Genomic DNA, 25148 nt, shown 5'->3' with positions numbered 1-25148 from the left:
CATGATGTGACTACATATAAGGAAATTTTAAGTTTGGAAAGGAATGTATGGCATTTGAAGCCGTATAATATCTTAAGAGAAGAAAAGATTGTACAAACTTGGTTTCAGTATGGGCAACTACAGGCCAGGTGGAAAGAAGATCAGAAAATTGGTTTTTCAATGACTGATGAAAATCTGGTAAAGCAAATTAGAGATCAAGGTCAAGCACATATTAAAAGGATATATCTTGCATTGATAGAAATTGATTCAGAGACAGAACTTGTTAAAGACTGTATGATAAAGTGGGCTCAGAATTTTCAAGAAGTCATTACAATGGATACTTGGGAAAAGATTTGGGTGAGAAATGTAAAATTTACGCAAGCTCAAAACTTAAGAGAGAACTTTTATAAAATGTTTTATAGGTGGCACTTAGATCCTAAAAAATTAGCAAGTATGTATCCGAACTGCCAGCCTAAATGTTGGAGGTGTGGTGGTGAAGATGCAACGTATTTTCATATATGGTGGACCTGTAAAAAGGTTAAAGCTTTTTGGATTAAAATCTGGTGGAACATGCAAAAGATATTTAAGAAAAGGATAAAGTTTTGTCCGCAATTGTTTTTACTGGGCATTATTACTGATACTACTGTTGTGGACACTAAGTTGATGTTGAATTTAATTACGGCAGCAAGACTTTTAGTAGGGCAATATTGGAAGAAGGAAGAACTGCCGACTATAGAAGAATGGACTTTAAAAGTTTCCAACCTGGCGGAAATGGCAAAGATCTCAGTGTACTTGAAAGACCATTCGCAACAGAGATATATTGTGGAGTGGAAAAAATGGATTGATTATATCCAGAATAAATATGGGACTAAAAAGTTTCATCTAGCATTTGAATAAGTATTGATGTGATATTTATATTGCTTGTAGTTATTTTATAAGAGTTAAAGTGCGATAGATTTAATAGTTTATTGTTGTTTGCATAAGGTAGATTATGATTGTTTGTATTTTTATACCCTGTATTTAGCTCTGGGAAGTCGGGGAGGGGGGAGGGGGAAGGGAGGGAGGTGTTGGGGAGGGTTGGGGAGAGGGGAGGGGGTTGGGAGGGGTTTTGTTTTGTTAAAAAAATGTATTGTAAAACTTTTCAATAAAAAAAAGAAGGATATATAATGCATTGATAGAAATAGATTCAGAGACGGAACTTGTTAAAGATTGTATGATAAAATGGGCCAAGAATTTTCAGGAGCCAATAACGATGGATATTTGGGGGAAAATTTGGGTCAGAAATGTAAAATTCACACAGGCACAAAATTTAAGAGAGAATTTTTATAAAATGTTTTATAGATGGCATTTAGATCCTAAAAAAATTAGCATGTATGTATCCAAATTATCAGCCTAAATTTTGGAGGTGTGGTTGTGATGATGCAACGTATTATCATATATGGTGGACTTGCAAAAAAGTTAAAGCTTTTTGGATTAAAATTTGGTGGAATATGCAGAAAATATTTAAGAAAAAGATAAGGTTTTCTCCACAGTTATTTCTGTTGGGTATTATTACAGATTGTACTGTTATAGAAACCAAATTGATGTTGAATTTAATAACGGCAGCAAGACTTTTGGTATCTCAATATTGGAAGAAGGAGAACCTGCCTACGATAGAAGAGTGGACTTTAAAAGTTTCAAACCTGGCAGAAATGGCAAAAATCTCAGCATATTTGAAAGAACAATCGCAACAGAGATATATTTTGGAATGGAGAAGATGGATCGATTATATTCAGAATAAATATGGGACTAAAAAGTTTCATTTAGCATATGAATAAGTATTAGTATTATAAGCTGTATTATTATTTAGTTATTATTATTTAGTTATTTAGTTATGTTTAAGGGGAGTTAAAGTGTGATAGAATTTAAAGTGGTTTTTTTTTAGTTAGTTAGCATATTTTAGCTTAAGTTTGTAAAAGTTAATACCCTGTATTCAGCTCTGGGAAGTCGGGGGGGAGGGGGAGGGAGGGGAAGTGGGGGGGAGGGGGAGGGAGGGAGTTTATGTTTTTAAAATGTATTTTAAAACTTTTCAATAAAAAAAATCCTGATTTTTTTCTATTAGGTATAATACCAGAAAAGATTAATAAGCAAAGTTTATATTTGGTTCTACATATTACAACAGCAGCAAGAATAACTTTCACGCAATACTGGAAAAATGAAGGAATACCACCATAGGAAGAAGTAATTAAAAAAATATTGGAATGCGCTGAGATGGACAGACTAACTATGAGACTGAAAGATAAAGAAAAAACAGAATACTACTAAAGATGGAAGTTATTCTACAAATGGCTAGAGGAAAGAACCAAAGAATAGGATTTGACTATGTATTGGCGTTTTTGAACCCAGACTGCACGCTGGTTGAAAAATTAACATATGTATATAAGTGTAAGGTTTTACACTTAGCCTCACAATTTCCCCAGCATTACTCAGGAATTTAAAAGAGCCAAAAGAAACTACTGAGCCGCGGTTTCAGCAAGCAAACAACTTTTATTTTGATCAAAATAGAGTTGGGTGGCCACATCTCTCTTCGTGGCTGGTAGAGAGATGAAGGCAACAACCAGGAAAGATGTCTTTCACCTTTTATACTGTGGGAAGTCAGCTCCCCAAAGAAGGAAATATTAAAAGGGCAGGAAAATACATTTCCTAAAAAGAAGTTAAAGAGGCAGAAAAGCATGCCCAGTTTTTCTTAATAGCCCCAAGTCTCCTTCCCCCAAGCAGAAACCAACTCTATAGAAATGCAGATGTGATAATCTTGTCAGGAAACTGGAATTAGGAAGAAAGATCTCTAGAGTCAACATCAGCCACAGCCCCAGGGAAGCAGGGGACATAATAGGACATACAACCAGCAAGAATCCTAGAGGGGCACACCTAGGCTCAGGACAGAATACATGACAAAGGAAATACAAAGCTTGAAACAGGAAATAACTCCAGACAAAAGAGTCCAGGGGGTATAAAAACCCACTACCCACATGTGCTCAGTCCTTCTTTTTCTGTTGGATCCATCTTTCTGTCTGGCTTTCCTCTGCAATAAACTACAACCTTCTTCCCAAAGCAGTTGCCATGTTTATTCCCCGCTTGGAGGAACCATGATGAAGACTTTTCTTCCTACAATACCTTTCCAGAACAAAGAGATCTGGTCTTGGTACTAGGAACCAAAAGGTACAGAAAAATAATTCCTAGATTATGACTCATACACAACAACCCAGGTTCCACCATAACTCCTTTCCCCCCTCCCCTTACCATGCTCTTTTCATGTAAGCAATCACCTGTACCTAAAGTGTTGTGTAGTGGGTTCTGAAGAGTAGGAATGATGCCAGGCAGATGAGTACAGCCAAACAGCTCTTTATTTGGTGACCATAACTGTACTACTGGCTAGGGTTACCTGTACCCTTTATATACCTTGCCAGGTATGCAGTCAGCCAATCAGATTGAACCTCTACTTCCCGCCAAACCATTTCCCGCCAGAACGGTTACAGTTCAACGCCTCCTAGTGGTGACTGTTATACAAGTGTTTCTTTAACCCTAATACATAACATAAAGCATGAAACATTTGCTTTTATATAACTAATTTCCCAATATAAAGCACCTACAAAGCTGCTTGCACATAAACAAAGATGATTACAAAGTATCACTACTAATATCAATATTACTAAAATCAACCTTAAGCATAATAAAATCCCTTCATAAGGAAAAAAGAACTAATAAAAAGCTTAAAAAAATAATGTTCATAAATCTTTAGAGAGCTATCTGCAGATGGAAAGGGGAAGCCAACAGCTTTTAGGACTCTCTCCTTAACAAAGGATGCCTTTCCTTCCCTGACTCCCACTGTTTATTCAGCAGCTGCCTTGCTCATGCAGGACGGAGATGATATGAACATAAAAAGGGAGAACATAATGGATTCCATACCTAAGCAATGTCTGCTTACAGTGCAAAGAGTGAGGTCAATTTTTGATCTGTTAATCTTAATCAAAAATAAAGTTGATTCACTAAGGGAGTCCTTTGTAAAGTTTACTGAAAACCACCTAAACGTGGTAAAAGCAATAAAGGCATCTGTTGCTTACACTGATAAACTTCATGAGATTAACAGGGAATTGAGAGCTGACCCCACCCTTGAGTCCACCAGAAGAGAAAGGAACAATTGCGATGAGTCTAATTTTCAGGCACAAAAAGGGCAGAGATGAGACAAATATTATTACTATTTACAGACCAACCAGCTAACCCTGCAGATCTCCAACAACAGACTGAACTGAGGGTGATGGGACTTTAAAATGGCAATTATTCAATCTTTGAGTCAGCTGCTTCACTGCAAACATCCTTTGATAGACCTACTACAGGCCCAATGGCTGCCAGCCAGAAAGGACTGCAGGTGAATTTTGCTGACCTTTAAGCAGTCTACAGTCCCTAGCATGCTTCTTAAAATGAAGCCTTTTCTGGGTTCCTTCTCAATTCTCCCTGTACATGTCTTCTGCTCAGAGAAAGCTATCCCACTTCTGGATTGCTTTTCCCAAGAGGATATATTTTGCCTGCAATGTCCTTAAGAAAGAAGAGCTCAAATCAACAAACATTGTTCACTACTGGTGAATCTCTAGTGTTTAATCCAGCTTCTGCTAATTAACAGTCCAATGAACTGCTGCCACAACAAGAGACTCCTATGTACAAAGACCCCAAGGGAAAAGTCCACTTTCTGTCTTCTTTAAACTTAGATGTTCTTCCAACATTTGCCTACGGCATGGCTCCCCAATTGCATCCCCCAGAAAATGTCTGCAACTCCCTATGGGGGCTAGATGGGGATGTTGAAGTTTGGATTGGTAAAGGTGATGAACCCTTGCTCCACCACTTGGCAATCTCCCAGAGCCAAAAGCCTGGCTTCAATTCTCATGCCATCTCTGGGGCTATCTTTTCTGACACTGATGTTGTCCTCCCCGATTCTCAGTTTAACACCCCCTGCTGGGACAGGGGGCACTGGTCTGATTGTGGTGATACTTGTTTCTTATTTGTGTTTGAGTAGTGAAATAGAAAAATATTGGCAAGAGACCAGGCCAAGCTCTTCAATGTAGGAAGTTTATTTGTGCAGGTCCAGACTGCACTTGGCATGAAAGGGTCTGGACCCCGAAAGATCCACATCAACATAAATTTATACAGTTACATTCATCTGGTATTCATATGTCATATTATAGGCGTTACAGAGGGAGGAATAATATATGGTAATATAAGTAATGTCATATAGAGAAGTGAAATAAGCCACGTACACTTAAACAACAAAAGAAAAAGGAGTTGTCAGCGAAAGGGAGTATACATGTGATAAATGTCCGCTCAGGAAGAGAACAACAGGATGCATATGTCTGGGTCAAGATAAAAATACTAACAGCTTAGTACAGCTACTTACTTGCTAGTCTGTGAGCTAAGGGGAAGTAGGGCAAAAGTCAGAGGCCTTAGCTTTGAGAGTTCTGCCACAGCCTGAACCAAAGTTACAATCCTTTAGGCCATCAGACCTTCTGTCCAATCTTTGGGTAAAAAGGTTACACCTGAGTTGGTACCTTAGTCTCATATTCCCCCCTTTGTGGCCCTTCTGAATCTACCAGGAGGGCCACATATTCACCACCCTGTGTGTCACGCTGTTCCTTGTGAAAGTCCCACATCACCATCACCTGTGCGATGGCCCTTCGTTCTGCTACTAAGGACAACCTATTAGAAATAGCTTTAATAAAGATAGGCAAAATACAAGGAATCAACACACATCCTGCAGCTATCAGTCCTATGCAAGCCACAATTGCTTGTAACCCTGGAAGTTTGGGAAACCATCCACTGAAAATCTTCTGGAAATTAAAACCCATCCAGGTTTGATCTGCATTGTGTGTTAGTTGCCTCATTTCAGAGGTTAATTGTTTGATTATTTGTCCAGTTCTATCAAGTTGAAGACAATAATTTGAAAGATTGAATTTTCCACACACGCCACCTTCTTTTGTTAATAGGTAATCCAAAGCCAATCAGTTCTGATAGACAGCTGTCCAGATTTTATCAGTAGTTTCAGCTAACAAGTTTAAGACATTATCCAGGCATTGCCCTGCCAAATCCACAACAGCCTGCAGCCTAATTATTGGTGTTCTGTAACCATCTTCCGACAGATACAAAACACAAGTTCTAGGCCTCACTGAGGGATCATTTTTATGCATTCATATCCTGAAAATACTGGGATACTACACTCCAAAATTAGAGGAGGGGTGTTCCATTGTATGGGGCTTTTGCACACATTCCCTTTCATAACCCTCATACTTACAAGCTTCAAAATGGGCTGGTTGCCTGGCTTGACAAGCATCCTTAGCAATTCTATCAAACGCCTGTGGATACTGACAGGGATGTGGTAAACTGTAATTCCAATATTCAGGATAAAAACTAAGTGGATGATTTCCATTACAATTTCCAATGCCTACAAGAAATGATTGAACAATCTGAAGTGTTACCTTTCGCTTACTCCAAAGTCAATAATTGTAAATACAAACATTGTTACGTGTGGTACAACACAATACACCCATAGCAGAAATGAACTTTTCTCCATTCTTCCCCCGTGCGTAGAAAGTCAGCTTCCAGAGTGACTTAGCAAGGGTTCTTCACTACTGTGCGTAGAAGAACCTATTGCCGGTAAGGTTCTAGCAGAGTAGCCTTTTAGTGAATATACTAAAGTTTCTTAAATAAGTCCAATTTCACTAACAAATCCTATATCATTTTCATTTAAACATTAACTTTGTAGGAGCCACTGGATCTTTAAACATTACCCATTCAGGTTCATCTGCTGCTTTGACCCTTGTCCAGTGGATCCAAGATTTAGATTCTGCAATCTTTACAGCAAGAGGAGAAAACATAATAACAACATACAGTCCTTTCCATCTGCCTTCTAATTGTTCCCGCTTCCAATGTTTCACCCAGACTTTGTCTCCAGGTTGAAAAGGAAACGTTAACTATATTTCTAATTTAGGAGGGGTTTGCTTAGTCACATAATTGCGAAGCTTTTCAACCTGCTTTATTTAGGCCTTGTACCATCTCCAAGGTCCACACCCCCCCCCCCCTTATGTCCCAAATCAGGCCACCCCATCAGGTTTCTTCTTAGTAGATTAGGCGGACGGGCAAACATTAACTCAAATGGTGATAGTTTATACCGATCACAGGGTGAACTGCGAATTGCAAATAAAGCCAAAGGTAAAGCATCCACCCATTTGAGATGGCATCAGGCAAAGGTACATCAGTCAAGTCTGGTCTACTAGAATACACACTTTCCAACACTTCCAAGCAATTATGCTCAACCACAGTCTCTGTGGGCAGCAAGGTAGCAGGATTCAACCTATTCAATACAATCAACCTGATTGATTGAGGTTCTGAGCTGCCAGAACCTTTACACAATGAGGCCACCCTTTAGCAACTCCATCCAATTGCTTAGATAAATACGCTACAGGTTGTAGCCAACTCCCAACTGCTGGGTTAGGACCCCAAGAGCTATGTTTTTGCTAGTATCTACATATAAATTGAAAGGTTTTTTGCAAGTTCGGTAATGCCAATGCGGGGGCCTGAGTCAATGCTAATTTAATATTAACAAAAGCATTATTTTGTTCCTTTCCCCATTCCAATGGTTCAGCATTAGCACCTTTAGTGGCTGCACATAAAGGGGCAGCCATGAAAGCAAAATTCGGGATCCAAATCCTGCAGAAGCCTGCCATCCCCAGAAAACCCCTCAGTTGTCGTTTTGTGCGAGGCTCTGCCAACATAAGAACTGCTTGCTTTCTCTCAGGATCTAAAGACCGGCACCCCGTCTGAATGTCATATCCTAAATACCTCACCCCCAGTTGCACCAATTGAGCCTTTTTCCTGGATACTCTGTATCCACATCTTAATAGTAAGTTCAAGAGACTCCTAGTATTACTCCAACAGGCATGTTTGCTGTTGCCAGTAACCAACACATCGTCCACATATTGCAAAATAATATCCCCCTGCTGACATGGCACATAGCATTCAAGATCTGACTAACCTTGTGGATTGGGATCATGAAAAAGACATCCTTTAAGTCTATTACTGAGAATCACCTAGCAGTCGGTGGAATCAAGCCAAAATGAACAGGCAGCAAAATCCCTGCTTTAAGATATTTTTGAATGCTTTCATATATCGCAGCGGTGGCTTCATTAGAGCATGGGTGCTGACGAATATGAATTGGCATCACTAAAGGCTTCACCTCCATCATTATCGGAAGGTGATGAGTTGCAAATCCGGGAGGGTTATTTTCTGCCCATATTCCTGAAACTTCAAATTTCCTCCATTTCCTCTCATTGTTTCCCTAGTTACCATGAGTATCCACATTGCTGTATTCAACTTCTGCCTCCCATCTGGCAACATTCACTGCACACTTTCTGCTACCGCCCATTTGACTCTCCTCCCATATTTCTTATTGTACATTCTTGTTCCTTCAACATTCTAAGACATGCTTTAAGGCATACATTGCACACGTTTGTGCTGACCCCATTAATAGCAGTAATGCATGTAATTCACAAGTCTGTGCAAACCAACTTAAAAGCAACCTTCCTTCTATTATCCATTCCTACATTGCCCCTCTGTCACTCTGGCCCAACTTCTGTCTTTTTTACACGAGCCAACTGTGTCCCTTAGTTATTAATCAGTCCTCTACATTTCTCTTCTCTAAAAGTATTGAAGACTCCATAAGCATATTCTCCTTTTCCCTTATTAACAACTCTAGCACCCGCTGAACGGCATAAAATTCACAGGTTAATGCTGACCAAGGGAGGGAAATTTTCCCAACTTCCACTCACATTTTCTCCCTCCCCATCTACTATCACACCTTCATTATGTCTTTTTTTGTTTTCCCAACCACTTTGCTATGAACAAGCGGTTACCTCTTTTCGCCTTTCTGATACAAAATTGTTGTTGTTGTTAGTTGCAAAGTCGTGTCCGACCCATCGCGACCCTATGGACAACGTTCCTCCAGGCTTTCCTGTCCTCTACCATCTTCTGGAGTCCATTTAAAATTAACCACACTTAATTAAAAAAAATGCTAACCACCAAGACTTCCCCAAATGCCAATGTCAGACAAAAATACTACTGGCTGCCTCTTTTTCCCACTTCTGGGTCAAAACCTCCTCCATGCCATTTCGTCGACTACATTTACAAACAAATTACCTAGTGAAAAGCCAACAAAGGAGCGCTCACCAAACTCTGTTAAAGCTGCTTTTCTAACAGGTTTCAATACAACTTTTCTTAATTAAACAGCACAGCTCATATATATATAATCCCCAAACTTTTCTCAAGGGTTGAAGTACAATTTCTTCAATTTTCCTAGATATTATTTTCTATCAGTGTGTCCCACACACAGGCATAAAAACAATAAAAAATAAAATGACAACAACAAAAAGCAACTCCAAAAAAATAAATAAAATAAACAAGATTAATAAGATACTCCGAGTTACTGAAATAGTTTTGTATCAAAGTCTAATACCAACTCTTCGCTCTTAATATAAATTTAGTCAAATTCCAATTTAATCAGATTCCATTCAGATAAAAACAAATTTCCATTAAGTAGGTTAAAACATTAAACTTTACATGCATCCCAGCTTCCTCAAACCAGAACTCTACACCGGGGAAAAAAATAGTTAAAAAGATCAAATTATTGAAGAGGAACGAGCTGACCTGGCATGCATTACTGAGACCTGGCTGACCACAGAATGGGGGGTTTCCCCTCTTAGAGATGTGTCCAGCCGGGTTTCAAGTTTGGCACCAGGCAAGAACCCAAGGCGTGGGAGATGGGGCAGGAGTAGTTATCAGAGAGTCTTTTTTTGCTATCAGGGGCCTTGTTCCAAAAATCTCTGTGTCAAGTTTCTGACGGATGAGCTCTTCAAATGACTCTGAGGCATTGTTTACCTTAAAAGTCCTTTATTAGAGCCCTATAACATCAGCAATCCTTGCTAGTAGAAGCTGGAATCTGAATTCCCTTCCCCTTAGCACAATATGTTAAACACAATTCTCCTCCTTTTCATTGCTGTCATAAATCACATTCTCCAATTAATTTGAAGGGTCAGTTTTCCGTTCTGTTTTCTTCATCTTTTGTCAAAGCAAGAACATTTGATGTTAGCAGCGTTGACACTCTGGTTGTGAGACCCTGTTTCTGAAGTTGGGCTCACAGGATCAGATTGGATTGTTCCTAGTATACCGGTCTCCCTGCTGTGTAGCAACCTCCCTGCCTGAGCTGCTGGAGGCCATTTTGGGGCTGGTGGTGGAGTACCCCAGACTGATGGTTCTGGGGAACTTCACTCTGCCATCCCTGGGTACGGCTGTCAACGCTACTAATATCGAATGTTATTGCTTGACAAGAGATTTAGTTTAAGGTTGGGAGGGGGGACGAGTAGGATTGCAACTTTCAAGGCCATCTCTAACTAGAGAAGATAAGACCTTGGCGGGTTTTCTAACGAAAGGGAAACTGATTCTTTAAATTAATTGGGGAATATGATTAATGACAAAATTAGAAAGGTGGAGAATTGTGTTGTAATATATTGTGCAAGGGGCGGAGATTTCAGATTCCAGCTTCCTTCGAGCAAGCATTTGCTGGTGTATTAGGCTAATAAAGGACTTTTAAGGTAAAAAATGCCTCAGAATCACTTGAAAAGCCCATACGTCGGAAACTTGACATCAAGCTGGAATCTTCCTACTTTTTAAACTAAGTATGGAGTCCTGACCTTCCGTCGCTGTCTCCAAGTTTGGGAGGCAGTCTGGCAAAGAGTTGGGGAAGATCCCATAATGGAGGGAGTAAAATTGCCTGAAGCCAGCTCCCCGGCACCAGCAGCCACCCCAGTGGGGGAAGGGCCAGCGAAGAAGCCGGCAGGGAAAGCGTTTCAGCAATCCTCCCAGCTGGGAGTTAGACCCAAACAACCAGGAGAATTGGTCTGGTTGTCAGAGTGGATTAAGCCCAGCAGAGACTCCAGGTGCCTCGGAGCAGCCAGGCCAGCTGAGATTGAATACTCGGGTGAGTGGAAAATCCTGTCTGCAGATCAGACTGCCTGCCAGACCCAGGAATCTCCTGCCAAGCCCTCCAGACCCACAGAGACAGAAGACCCCAGCCTGGGGCCTCTGCAGCAATGGGAGGTTGGGAAGCCCCCACAAGTGAAAGGCCAACAACCTCTGAGCTTGCCCCAGCTAATAGAAGCCTTGCAACAGCTGCGGGTGGTGCAGAAGCCTGGAGATCAGGAGCTGGTGGGAGGACAACAGCAAGGGTAGCAGCAGCAGGACCCAAACGTGCAACCCCTGAACATACAGCAGGACCAGTGGGGCCAGCAGCAGGGGGGGCCCTGGCAGCCATTAAATCAGCAAGCAGAGTGGGGCCAGCAGCAACTGGAGACACAACAACAGCAGGGGGCCCTGGCAGCCGGTGAATCAACAACCAGGAGGGGGCCAGCAGCAACTGGGGGCACAAAAACAGCAGTGGGGGGCCCAGCAACCGTTGATCCAACAACCAAGGGGGGGCCAGCAGCAATGGGAACACCAGCAACCAATGATGAGCCCACCCTTCAGAGCAACCTTTGATGGGGACCCAGAGAAACTGATTTTTTTCCTCAACCAAGTACGCTCTCACTTGAATCGCTGGGGTCACTCTTACCCGGACCCGGGTGCGATGTTCGATGTGATTGCATCCAACCTAGAGGGAGAAGCATGTGAATGGTTGAACAATTTATTTAACGAGCAGGCCCCTGAATTGGAGGACCCCCACCTTTTCCTCCTGGGGCTGAGGGAAAGATTTGAGGACCCATCCATTGCCCTCAAAGCAGAAGAACAAATCCATAAGATAAAGCAAGCTGGCCGGCCTGCCCTAGAGTATGTGCGGGAGTTTTGAAAGATGGCAGGTCGGATAGAGAGATGGCCTGAGCAATCAATAATTCATCTTTTTAGAGAAGGGTTAGACGACCACCTTTCTCAGGCATGTATCTACCGAGCTGTACCCGACCAGCTGCATGAATGGTATCAGGCAGCGGTGAAATTAGATGTCCAGCTCACCCGCTATAAAAAGCCTCCCCCACCTGAAGCTGTGCCAAAACCAGGATCCAGATGGCTACCACCACCCCGAAAACCCCCAACGATTGCTACTGCCAAAAGACCTAGACCACCTACAGGTCCGCCAATCAAGTGCTTTCAATGTGGACAGCAGGGACATCAAGCAGCGCAACTGCCCAGTTCCTTACACACAACAGCATAGTAGACCAGATCCAACAACGAGGAAGAAACCGGCACAGCAGCCATCAAGAGAAAAGTCCAACTGGACCACCCAGGAGCCCGTTACCCAGGTTACATCCCCCACCCAGGAGGACGCTGGCCCACTGACCGGACCCACCCCCACTTTACCCGGTTTTGACAGCGACGATGAAGGGGAGAACGACCCGATGGTGAGTCGACGCATCCTACCCTTTTTATTGCCTGCTAAACTCATAATCCCTAAGTCAGGGGCACAAGTAGACCTGAAAGTGCTAGTCGATACTGACTGCTCCCGATGCATCATTAGCCTGTCGTGTGCCTTAAGACTGGGCATACGGGCTAAGCCGCTCTCCAAACCTGTGAGGTTTGAGCAAGCCGATGGCTCCCTAATGGTAGGGACTTTAGTCACGGAATTAACGGAGCCCTTATGCCTGGAAATAGGCGAGCACTGGGAGTTTATTCGCTTTCTGGTAGCTCCAAAGATGTCTGAGACTGTGATCCTAGGACTAGCCTGGCTAGACAAATGGAAGCCATTTATCTGGTGGGAAAAAAGAATGAGAACTGTGAGATTACCCATAGGGCCCGATCCCCCCATTGATTCAACAGATGTTACAGGGGATTTTAGCCCACCCAATGAGCAAGCGCACATGGCTGCCTTACGGCCACCTGGCGAGCCGCTCATCCCCAATGAGTAGCAGGACCTAGCGGAGGCGTTTAGTGAGAAAGAATGCAATACCTTGCCTCCTCACCATCCCAATGATTGTTCCATTGAACTGTTAAAGGTAAAGGTAAAGGTTCCCCCGCACATGTGTGCTAGTCGTTTCTGACTCTAGGAGCCGGTGCTCATCTCCGTTTCAAAGCCGAAGAGCCAGCGCTTGTCCGAGGATGTCTCCATGATCATGTGGCCGGCATGACTAGACGCCAAAAGCGCACGGAACGCTGTTACCTTCCCACCGTAGTGGTCCCTATTTTTCTACTTGCATTTTTACGTGCTTTCGAACTGCTAGGTTGGCAGAAGCTGGGACAAGTAACAGGTGCTCACTGTGTTACACAGCACTCGGGATTCGACCCGCCAAACTGCCGACTTCTGATCGACAAGCTCAGCGTCCTAACCCACTGAGCCACCGCATCCCTACATTGAAATGTTACCAGGGGCCAAACTCCCCCGACTAAGAATGTATGGTATGTCCCCCCTTGAAATGGAGGAGATGCAGTGATATGTGGATAAAAACCTAGCGAGGGGATTAATCAAAAAGGCCAAGTCTACTGTGGGAGCCCCTGTGTTGTTCAAAGAGAAAAAAGATGGGTCTCTTCGTCTCTGTGTGGACTATAAAGGCCTAAATGCTGTGAGTGTGGAAAATAAATACCCTGTCCCCCTCCTGAAAGACTTGCTAACCCACCTGGCGAAGGGGAGCGTTTTCACCAAGTTAGACCTGAGAGAAGCATATTACCAGGTAAGAATAAAGGAGAGGGATGAGTGGAAGACAGCCTTCAACTGCCCCTTGGGGAGCTACCAATTCAAAGTCATGCCATTTGGACTGCAGGGGGCCCCAGCTGTATTTATGCAGTTGATTAATGAGGTCCTACATAAACACTTATACAAAGGGGTCCTAGTATACCTTGATGACATCCTGATATACATCACGAATATGACTGACCACATAAAACTAGTCAGAGAAGTGTTAAAGAAACTATTCAATGCCAAACTTTATGTCAAATTGTCGAAATGTGAATTTCACCAAACCCGATTAGATTATCTTGGCTATAGAATTTCCAATGAGGGTATCGAAATGGACCCAGCCAAAGTAAAAACCATAATTGAATGGCAGCCCCCAAGAACCCGCAAACAGCTCCAGAGCTTCCTAGGGTTTGCCAACTTCTACCGTCAATGTATTCCCTCGTTTGCCGAGATTGCTCTACCTCTTACAGAACTACTCAAAATGGGCAAGGGAGGGGGAATACCACAACCTGGCCAACCGCTAGCATGGACTGAGTTGTCAGAAAGCTTTTGAGAATTTGAAAAGACTATTTGCGGCTGAACCAGTCCTAAAGCACCCCTGCCCAGGGGAGCCCTTCGTAATTCAGGCAGACGCCAGCAACGTGGCAGTTGGAGCTGTGTTATTGTAAAAGAATAAAAGTGGGGTCCTGCAACCTTGTGCTTACACCTCTAGGAAAGCGAGAGGAGATGGACAGTCTGGTGTCAACTCCTCGTCTTCGCCGGATCGACAAGCCCACAGGAAAAACCACGACGAAGTACGGATGACTGGAAAGAGTACCTTTAATAGCAGGACCTCTATACCTTAACAAAGTCAGCGTTGAGAGCCACACGCTCTCAACGCACCTTTTATTCTGAACCTGTAACTAGGTAGCAGCCCCACCCCTAGACTCCACCCCTCCCCCGTGCAGACCAGCATCCGCCTGGCCTGCGTAAATACTCCACCCCCCTACTCCTTCAACCCACGCCCAGCTCCCTCCACCGGCACCGTGCTTCCCAGCGTGAAGGTAAGTACAAGCCCATCCCCCTCCTAACATCCTGAGCGTGCTCCCCTCCACCACTGCATCTCCCCGCGCCACCCCCATGACCCCCTGGCAGCCGGCAGCCGGCAGCGACGCGGGGTGCTGAACAGCTGCACCCGGACCTTGGGGGTCTCATAGTAGTGTTTGCATACTCTCACCTTCAGTGGAAGCTGGGTGAAGGGTTTTGAGTGCGTGGTTTCCCCCCCCCCTCAGTGGCCAGTGAGAAGGACCAGTTGGGAGAGAGGACAATAAGCTTGTTGTGGGGGGTTGGAGAGGTGGGAGTCCTTGGCGCTGAGAGCTTTTACTATAGCGCTACAGGAGCTCCCTCCCACATTGACCCCCGGGATATTTGAGAGTATGAATGTGAGTGATTGGAGGGGGATGGCAGAGCCCTTGGCTCTTTGAGGAAGGGGGTTGGGGGGAAGAGGGAATCTTTATCTCAGGGGACATAGGGTAGGATCAGGTATCACAGTGGTGGTGGGCAGGGGAAGCTACAGGAGCCAGAGGGCAGGCCATTACAGGTGAAGAAGCCCCCAATGCTTAATATTGGTGGTGTGTTCTGGCCCCCTGAGCTCATCCCCAGTCCCTGGACAGCACACCACCCAGAGACCTTGGGATCCAGCTACTACTTCTGAATACCAGGTAAGTCAATAATAAAGCTCCTCTTCTTCAAAAATTATTGAAGAGGAACGAGCTGACCTGGCATGCATTACTGAGACCTGGCTGACCACAGAATGGGGGGTTTCCCCTCTTAGAGATGTGTCCAGCCGGGTTTCAAGTTTGGCACCAGGCAAGAACCCAAGGCGTGGGAGATGGGGCAGGAGTAGTTATCAGAGAGTCTTTTTTTGCTATCAGGGGCCTTGTTCCAAAAATCTCTGTGTCAAGTTTCTGACGGATGAGCTCTTCAAATGACTCTGAGGCATTGTTTACCTTAAAAGTCCTTTATTAGAGCCCTATAACATCAGCAATCCTTGCTAGTAGAAGCTGGAATCTGAATTCCCTTCCCCTTAGCACAATATGTTAAACACAATTCTCCTCCTTTTCATTGCTGTCATAAATCACATTCTCCAATTAATTTGAAGGGTCAGTTTTCCGTTCTGTTTTCTTCATCTTTTGTCAAAGCAAGAACATTCGATGTTAGCAGCGTTGACACTCTGGTTGTGAGACCCTGTTTCTGAAGTTGGGCTCACAGGATCAGATTGGATTGTTCCTAGTATACCGGTCTCCCTGCTGTGTAGCAACCTCCCTGCCTGAGCTGCTGGAGGCCATTTTGGGGCTGGTGGTGGAGTACCCCAGACTGATGGTTCTGGGGAACTTCACTCTGCCATCCCTGGGTACGGCTGTCAACGCTACTAATATCGAATGTTATTGCTTGACAAGAGATTTAGTTTAAGGTTGGGAGGGGGGACGAGTAGGATTGCAACTTTCAAGGCCATCTCTAACTAGAGAAGATAAGACCTTGGCGGGTTTTCTAACGAAAGGGAAACTGATTCTTTAAATTAATTGGGGAATATGATTAATGACAAAATTAGAAAGGTGGAGAATTGTGTTGTAATATATTGTGCAAGGGGCGGAGATTTCAGATTCCAGCTTCCTTCGAGCAAGCATTTGCTGGTGTATTAGGCTAATAAAGGACTTTTAAGGTAAAAAATGCCTCAGAATCACTTGAAAAGCCCATACGTCGGAAACTTGACATCAAGCTGGAATCTTCCTACTTTTTAAACTAAGTATGGAGTCCTGACCTTCCGTCGCTGTCTCCAAGTTTGGGAGGCAGTCTGGCAAAGAGTTGGGGAAGATCCCATAATGGAGGGAGTAAAATTGCCTGAAGCCAGCTCCCCGGCACCAGCAGCCACCCCAGTGGGGGAAGGGCCAGCGAAGAAGCCGGCAGGGAAAGCGTTTCAGCAATCCTCCCAGCTGGGAGTTAGACCCAAACAACCAGGAGAATTGGTCTGGTTGTCAGAGTGGATTAAGCCCAGCAGAGACTCCAGGTGCCTCGGAGCAGCCAGGCCAGCTGAGATTGAATACTCGGGTGAGTGGAAAATCCTGTCTGCAGATCAGACTGCCTGCCAGACCCAGGAATCTCCTGCCAAGCCCTCCAGACCCACAGAGACAGAAGACCCCAGCCTGGGGCCTCTGCAGCAATGGGAGGTTGGGAAGCCCCCACAAGTGAAAGGCCAACAACCTCTGAGCTTGCCCCAGCTAATAGAAGCCTTGCAACAGCTGCGGGTGGTGCAGAAGCCTGGAGATCAGGAGCTGGTGGGAGGACAACAGCAAGGGTAGCAGCAGCAGGACCCAAACGTGCAACCCCTGAACATACAGCAGGACCAGTGGGGCCAGCAGCAGGGGGGGCCCTGGCAGCCATTAAATCAGCAAGCAGAGTGGGGCCAGCAGCAACTGGAGACACAACAACAGCAGGGGGCCCTGGCAGCCGGTGAATCAACAACCAGGAGGGGGCCAGCAGCAACTGGGGGCACAAAAACAGCAGTGGGGGGCCCAGCAACCGTTGATCCAACAACCAAGGGGGGGCCAGCAGCAATGGGAACACCAGCAACCAATGATGAGCCCACCCTTCAGAGCAACCTTTGATGGGGACCCAGAGAAACTGATTTTTTTCCTCAACCAAGTACGCTCTCACTTGAATCGCTGGGGTCACTCTTACCCGGACCCGGGTGCGATGTTCGATGTGATTGCATCCAACCTAGAGGGAGAAGCATGTGAATGGTTGAACAATTTATTTAACGAGCAGGCCCCTGAATTGGAGGACCCCCACCTTTTCCTCCTGGGGCTGAGGGAAAGATTTGAGGACCCATCCATTGCCCTCAAAGCAGAAGAACAAATCCATAAGATAAAGCAAGCTGGCCGGCCTGCCCTAGAGTATGTGCGGGAGTTTTGAAAGATGGCAGGTCGGATAGAGAGATGGCCTGAGCAATCAATAATTCATCTTTTTAGAGAAGGGTTAGACGACCACCTTTCTCAGGCATGTATCTACCGAGCTGTACCCGACCAGCTGCATGAATGGTATCAGGCAGCGGTGAAATTAGATGTCCAGCTCACCCGCTATAAAAAGCCTCCCCCACCTGAAGCTGTGCCAAAACCAGGATCCAGATGGCTACCACCACCCCGAAAACCCCCAACGATTGCTACTGCCAAAAGACCTAGACCACCTACAGGTCCGCCAATCAAGTGCTTTCAATGTGGACAGCAGGGACATCAAGCAGCGCAACTGCCCAGTTCCTTACACACAACAGCATAGTAGACCAGATCCAACAACGAGGAAGAAACCGGCACAGCAGCCATCAAGAGAAAAGTCCAACTGGACCACCCAGGAGCCCGTTACCCAGGTTACATCCCCCACCCAGGAGGACGCTGGCCCACTGACCGGACCCACCCCCACTTTACCCGGTTTTGACAGCGACGATGAAGGGGAGAACGACCCGATGGTGAGTCGACGCATCCTACCCTTTTTATTGCCTGCTAAACTCATAATCCCTAAGTCAGGGGCACAAGTAGACCTGAAAGTGCTAGTCGATACTGACTGCTCCCGATGCATCATTAGCCTGTCGTGTGCCTTAAGACTGGGCATACGGGCTAAGCCGCTCTCCAAACCTGTGAGGTTTGAGCAAGCCGATGGCTCCCTAATGGTAGGGACTTTAGTCACGGAATTAACGGAGCCCTTATGCCTGGAAATAGGCGAGCACTGGGAGTTTATTCGCTTTCTGGTAGCTCCAAAGATGTCTGAGACTGTGATCCTAGGACTAGCCTGGCTAGACAAATGGAAGCCATTTATCTGGTGGGAAAAAAGAATGAGAACTGTGAGATTACCCATAGGGCCCGATCCCCCCATTGATTCAACAGATGTTACAGGGGATTTTAGCCCACCCAATGAGCAAGCGCACATGGCTGCCTTACGGCCACCTGGCGAGCCGCTCATCCCCAATGAGTAGCAGGACCTAGCGGAGGCGTTTAGTGAGAAAGAATGCAATACCTTGCCTCCTCACCATCCCAATGATTGTTCCATTGAACTGTTAAAGGTAAAGGTAAAGGTTCCCCCGCACATGTGTGCTAGTCGTTTCTGACTCTAGGAGCCGGTGCTCATCTCCGTTTCAAAGCCGAAGAGCCAGCGCTTGTCCGAGGATGTCTCCATGATCATGTGGCCGGCATGACTAGACGCCAAAAGCGCACGGAACGCTGTTACCTTCCCACCGTAGTGGTCCCTATTTTTCTACTTGCATTTTTACGTGCTTTCGAACTGCTAGGTTGGCAGAAGCTGGGACAAGTAACAGGTGCTCACTGTGTTACACAGCACTCGGGATTCGACCCGCCAAACTGCCGACTTCTGATCGACAAGCTCAGCGTCCTAACCCACTGAGCCACCGCATCCCTACATTGAAATGTTACCAGGGGCCAAACTCCCCCGACTAAGAATGTATGGTATGTCCCCCCTTGAAATGGAGGAGATGCAGTGATATGTGGATAAAAACCTAGCGAGGGGATTAATCAAAAAGGCCAAGTCTACTGTGGGAGCCCCTGTGTTGTTCAAAGAGAAAAAAGATGGGTCTCTTCGTCTCTGTGTGGACTATAAAGGCCTAAATGCTGTGAGTGTGGAAAATAAATACCCTGTCCCCCTCCTGAAAGACTTGCTAACCCACCTGGCGAAGGGGAGCGTTTTCACCAAGTTAGACCTGAGAGAAGCATATTACCAGGTAAGAATAAAGGAGAGGGATGAGTGGAAGACAGCCTTCAACTGCCCCTTGGGGAGCTACCAATTCAAAGTCATGCCATTTGGGCTGCAGGGGGCCCCAGCTGTATTTATGCAGTTGATTAATGAGGTCCTACATAAACACTTATACAAAGGGGTCCTAGTATACCTTGATGACATCCTGATATACATCACGAATATGATTGACCACATAAAACTAGTCAGAGAAGTGTTAAAGAAACTATTCAATGCCAAACTTTATGTCAAATTGTCGAAATGTGAATTTCACCAAACCCGATTAGATTATCTTGGCTATAGAATTTCCAATGAGGGTATCGAAATGGACCCAGCCAAAGTAAAAACCATAATTGAATGGCAGCCCCCAAGAACCCGCAAACAGCTCCAGAGCTTCCTAGGGTTTGCCAACTTCTACCGTCAATGTATTCCCTCGTTTGCCGAGATTGCTCTACCTCTTACAGAACTACTCAAAATGGGCAAGGGAGGGGGAATACCACAACCTGGCCAACCGCTAGCATGGACTGAGTTGTCAGAAAGCTTTTGAGAATTTGAAAAGACTATTTGCGGCTGAACCAGTCCTAAAGCACCCCTGCCCAGGGGAGCCCTTCGTAATTCAGGCAGACGCCAGCAACGTGGCAGTTGGAGCTGTGTTATTGTAAAAGAATAAAAGTGGGGTCCTGCAACCTTGTGCTTACACCTCTAGGAAAGCGAGAGGAGATGGACAGTCTGGTGTCAACTCCTCGTCTTCGCCGGATCGACAAGCCCACAGGAAAAACCACGACGAAGTACGGATGACTGGAAAGAGTACCTTTAATAGCAGGACCTCTATACCTTAACAAAGTCAGCGTTGAGAGCCACACGCTCTCAACGCACCTTTTATTCTGAACCTGTAACTAGGTAGCAGCCCCACCCCTAGACTCCACCCCTCCCCCGTGCAGACCAGCATCCGCCTGGCCTGCGTAAATACTCCACCCCCCTACTCCTTCAACCCACGCCCAGCTCCCTCCACCGGCACCGTGCTTCCCAGCGTGAAGGTAAGTACAAGCCCATCCCCCTCCTAACATCCTGAGCGTGCTCCCCTCCACCACTGCATCTCCCCGCGCCACCCCCATGACCCCCTGGCAGCCGGCAGCCGGCAGCGACGCGGGGTGCTGAACAGCTGCACCCGGACCTTGGGGGTCTCATAGTACTGTTTGCATACTCTCACCTTCAGTGGAAGCTGGGTGAAGGGTTTTGAGTGCGTGGTTTCCCCCCCCCTCAGTGGCCAGTGAGAAGGACCAGTTGGGAGAGAGGACAATAAGCTTGTTGTGGGGGGTTGGAGAGGTGGGAGTCCTTGGCGCTGAGAGCTTTTACTATAGCGCTACAGGAGCTCCCTCCCACATTGACCCCCGGGATATTTGAGAGTATGAATGTGAGTGATTGGAGGGGGATGGCAGAGCCCTTGGCTCTTTGAGGAAGGGGGTTGGGGGGAAGAGGGAATCTTTATCTCAGGGGACATAGGGTAGGATCAGGTATCACAGTGGTGGTGGGCAGGGGAAGCTACAGGAGCCAGAGGGCAGGCCATTACAGGTGAAGAAGCCCCCAATGCTTAATATTGGTGGTGTGTTCTGGCCCCCTGAGCTCATCCCCAGTCCCTGGACAGCACACCACCCAGAGACCTTGGGATCCAGCTACTACTTCTGAATACCAGGTAAGTCAATAATAAAGCTCCTCTTCTTCAAAAATTATTGAAGAGGAACGAGCTGACCTGGCATGCATTACTGAGACCTGGCTGACCACAGAATGGGGGGTTTCCCCTCTTAGAGATGTGTCCAGCCGGGTTTCAAGTTTGGCACCAGGCAAGAACCCAAGGCGTGGGAGATGGGGCAGGAGTAGTTATCAGAGAGTCTTTTTTTGCTATCAGGGGCCTTGTTCCAAAAATCTCTGTGTCAAGTTTCTGACGGATGAGCTCTTCAAATGACTCTGAGGCATTGTTTACCTTAAAAGTCCTTTATTAGAGCCCTATAACATCAGCAATCCTTGCTAGTAGAAGCTGGAATCTGAATTCCCTTCCCCTTAGCACAATATGTTAAACACAATTCTCCTCCTTTTCATTGCTGTCATAAATCACATTCTCCAATTAATTTGAAGGGTCAGTTTTCCGTTCTGTTTTCTTCATCTTTTGTCAAAGCAAGAACATTCGATGTTAGCAGCGTTGACACTCTGGTTGTGAGACCCTGTTTCTGAAGTTGGGCTCACAGGATCAGATTGGATTGTTCCTAGTATACCGGTCTCCCTGCTGTGTAGCAACCTCCCTGCCTGAGCTGCTGGAGGCCATTTTGGGGCTGGTGGTGGAGTACCCCAGACTGATGGTTCTGGGGAACTTCACTCTGCCATCCCTGGGTACGGCTGTCAACGCTACTAATATCGAATGTTATTGCTTGACAAGAGATTTAGTTTAAGGTTGGGAGGGGGGACGAGTAGGATTGCAACTTTCAAGGCCATCTCTAACTAGAGAAGATAAGACCTTGGCGGGTTTTCTAACGAAAGGGAAACTGATTCTTTAAATTAATTGGGGAATATGATTAATGACAAAATTAGAAAGGTGGAGAATTGTGTTGTAATATATTGTGCAAGGGGCGGAGATTTCAGATTCCAGCTTCCTTCGAGCAAGCATTTGCTGGTGTATTAGGCTAATAAAGGACTTTTAAGGTAAAAAAATGCCTCAGAATCACTTGAAAAGCCCATACGTCGGAAACTTGACATCAAGCTGGAATCTTCCTACTTTTTAAACTAAGTATGGAGTCCTGACCTTCCGTCGCTGTCTCCAAGTTTGGGAGGCAGTCTGGCAAAGAGTTGGGGAAGATCCCATAATGGAGGGAGTAAAATTGCCTGAAGCCAGCTCCCCGGCACCAGCAGCCACCCCAGTGGGGGAAGGGCCAGCGAAGAAGCCGGCAGGGAAAGCGTTTCAGCAATCCTCCCAGCTGGGAGTTAGACCCAAACAACCAGGAGAATTGGTCTGGTTGTCAGAGTGGATTAAGCCCAGCAGAGACTCCAGGTGCCTCGGAGCAGCCAGGCCAGCTGAGATTGAATACTCGGGTGAGTGGAAAATCCTGTCTGCAGATCAGACTGCCTGCCAGACCCAGGAATCTCCTGCCAAGCCCTCCAGACCCACAGAGACAGAAGACCCCAGCCTGGGGCCTCTGCAGCAATGGGAGGTTGGGAAGCCCCCACAAGTGAAAGGCCAACAACCTCTGAGCTTGCCCCAGCTAATAGAAGCCTTGCAACAGCTGCGGGTGGTGCAGAAGCCTGGAGATCAGGAGCTGGTGGGAGGACAACAGCAAGGGTAGCAGCAGCAGGACCCAAACGTGCAACCCCTGAACATACAGCAGGACCAGTGGGGCCAGCAGCAGGGGGGGCCCTGGCAGCCATTAAATTAGCAAGCAGAGTGGGGCCAGCAGCAACTGGAGACACAACAACAGCAGGGGGCCCTGGCAGCCGGTGAATCAACAACCAGGAGGGGGCCAGCAGCAACTGGGGGCACAAAAACAGCAGTGGGGGGCCCAGCAACCGTTGATCCAACAACCAAGGGGGGGCCAGCAGCAATGGGAACACCAGCAACCAATGATGAGCCCACCCTTCAGAGCAACCTTTGATGGGGACCCAGAGAAACTGATTTTTTTCCTCAACCAAGTACGCTCTCACTTGAATCGCTGGGGTCACTCTTACCCGGACCCGGGTGCGATGTTCGATGTGATTGCATCCAACCTAGAGGGAGAAGCATGTGAATGGTTGAACAATTTATTTAACGAGCAGGCCCCTGAATTGGAGGACCCCCACCTTTTCCTCCTGGGGCTGAGGGAAAGATTTGAGGACCCATCCATTGCCCTCAAAGCAGAAGAACAAATCCATAAGATAAAGCAAGCTGGCCGGCCTGCCCTAGAGTATGTGCGGGAGTTTTGAAAGATGGCAGGTCGGATAGAGAGATGGCCTGAGCAATCAATAATTCATCTTTTTAGAGAAGGGTTAGACGACCACCTTTCTCAGGCATGTATCTACCGAGCTGTACCCGACCAGCTGCATGAATGGTATCAGGCAGCGGTGAAATTAGATGTCCAGCTCACCCGCTATAAAAAGCCTCCCCCACCTGAAGCTGTGCCAAAACCAGGATCCAGATGGCTACCACCACCCCGAAAACCCCCAACGATTGCTACTGCCAAAAGACCTAGACCACCTACAGGTCCGCCAATCAAGTGCTTTCAATGTGGACAGCAGGGACATCAAGCAGCGCAACTGCCCAGTTCCTTACACACAACAGCATAGTAGACCAGATCCAACAACGAGGAAGAAACCGGCACAGCAGCCATCAAGAGAAAAGTCCAACTGGACCACCCAGGAGCCCGTTACCCAGGTTACATCCCCCACCCAGGAGGACGCTGGCCCACTGACCGGACCCACCCCCACTTTACCCGGTTTTGACAGCGACGATGAAGGGGAGAACGACCCGATGGTGAGTCGACGCATCCTACCCTTTTTATTGCCTGCTAAACTCATAATCCCTAAGTCAGGGGCACAAGTAGACCTGAAAGTGCTAGTCGATACTGACTGCTCCCGATGCATCATTAGCCTGTCGTGTGCCTTAAGACTGGGCATACGGGCTAAGCCGCTCTCCAAACCTGTGAGGTTTGAGCAAGCCGATGGCTCCCTAATGGTAGGGACTTTAGTCACGGAATTAACGGAGCCCTTATGCCTGGAAATAGGCGAGCACTGGGAGTTTATTCGCTTTCTGGTAGCTCCAAAGATGTCTGAGACTGTGATCCTAGGACTAGCCTGGCTAGACAAATGGAAGCCATTTATCTGGTGGGAAAAAAGAATGAGAACTGTGAGATTACCCATAGGGCCCGATCCCCCCATTGATTCAACAGATGTTACAGGGGATTTTAGCCCACCCAATGAGCAAGCGCACATGGCTGCCTTACGGCCACCTGGCGAGCCGCTCATCCCCAATGAGTAGCAGGACCTAGCGGAGGCGTTTAGTGAGAAAGAATGCAATACCTTGCCTCCTCACCATCCCAATGATTGTTCCATTGAACTGTTAAAGGTAAAGGTAAAGGTTCCCCCGCACATGTGTGCTAGTCGTTTCTGACTCTAGGAGCCGGTGCTCATCTCCGTTTCAAAGCCGAAGAGCCAGCGCTTGTCCGAGGATGTCTCCATGATCATGTGGCCGGCATGACTAGACGCCAAAAGCGCACGGAACGCTGTTACCTTCCCACCGTAGTGGTCCCTATTTTTCTACTTGCATTTTTACGTGCTTTCGAACTGCTAGGTTGGCAGAAGCTGGGACAAGTAACAGGTGCTCACTGTGTTACACAGCACTCGGGATTCGACCCGCCAAACTGCCGACTTCTGATCGACAAGCTCAGCGTCCTAACCCACTGAGCCACCGCATCCCTACATTGAAATGTTACCAGGGGCCAAACTCCCCCGACTAAGAATGTATGGTATGTCCCCCCTTGAAATGGAGGAGATGCAGTGATATGTGGATAAAAACCTAGCGAGGGGATTAATCAAAAAGGCCAAGTCTACTGTGGGAGCCCCTGTGTTGTTCAAAGAGAAAAAAGATGGGTCTCTTCGTCTCTGTGTGGACTATAAAGGCCTAAATGCTGTGAGTGTGGAAAATAAA

The sequence above is a fragment of the Vipera berus genome (assembly GCF_964194415.1).
Source record: "Vipera berus genome assembly, chromosome: W".
NCBI classification, from domain to species: domain Eukaryota; kingdom Metazoa; phylum Chordata; class Lepidosauria; order Squamata; family Viperidae; genus Vipera; species Vipera berus.
This window is presented reverse-complemented; position numbering follows the sequence as displayed.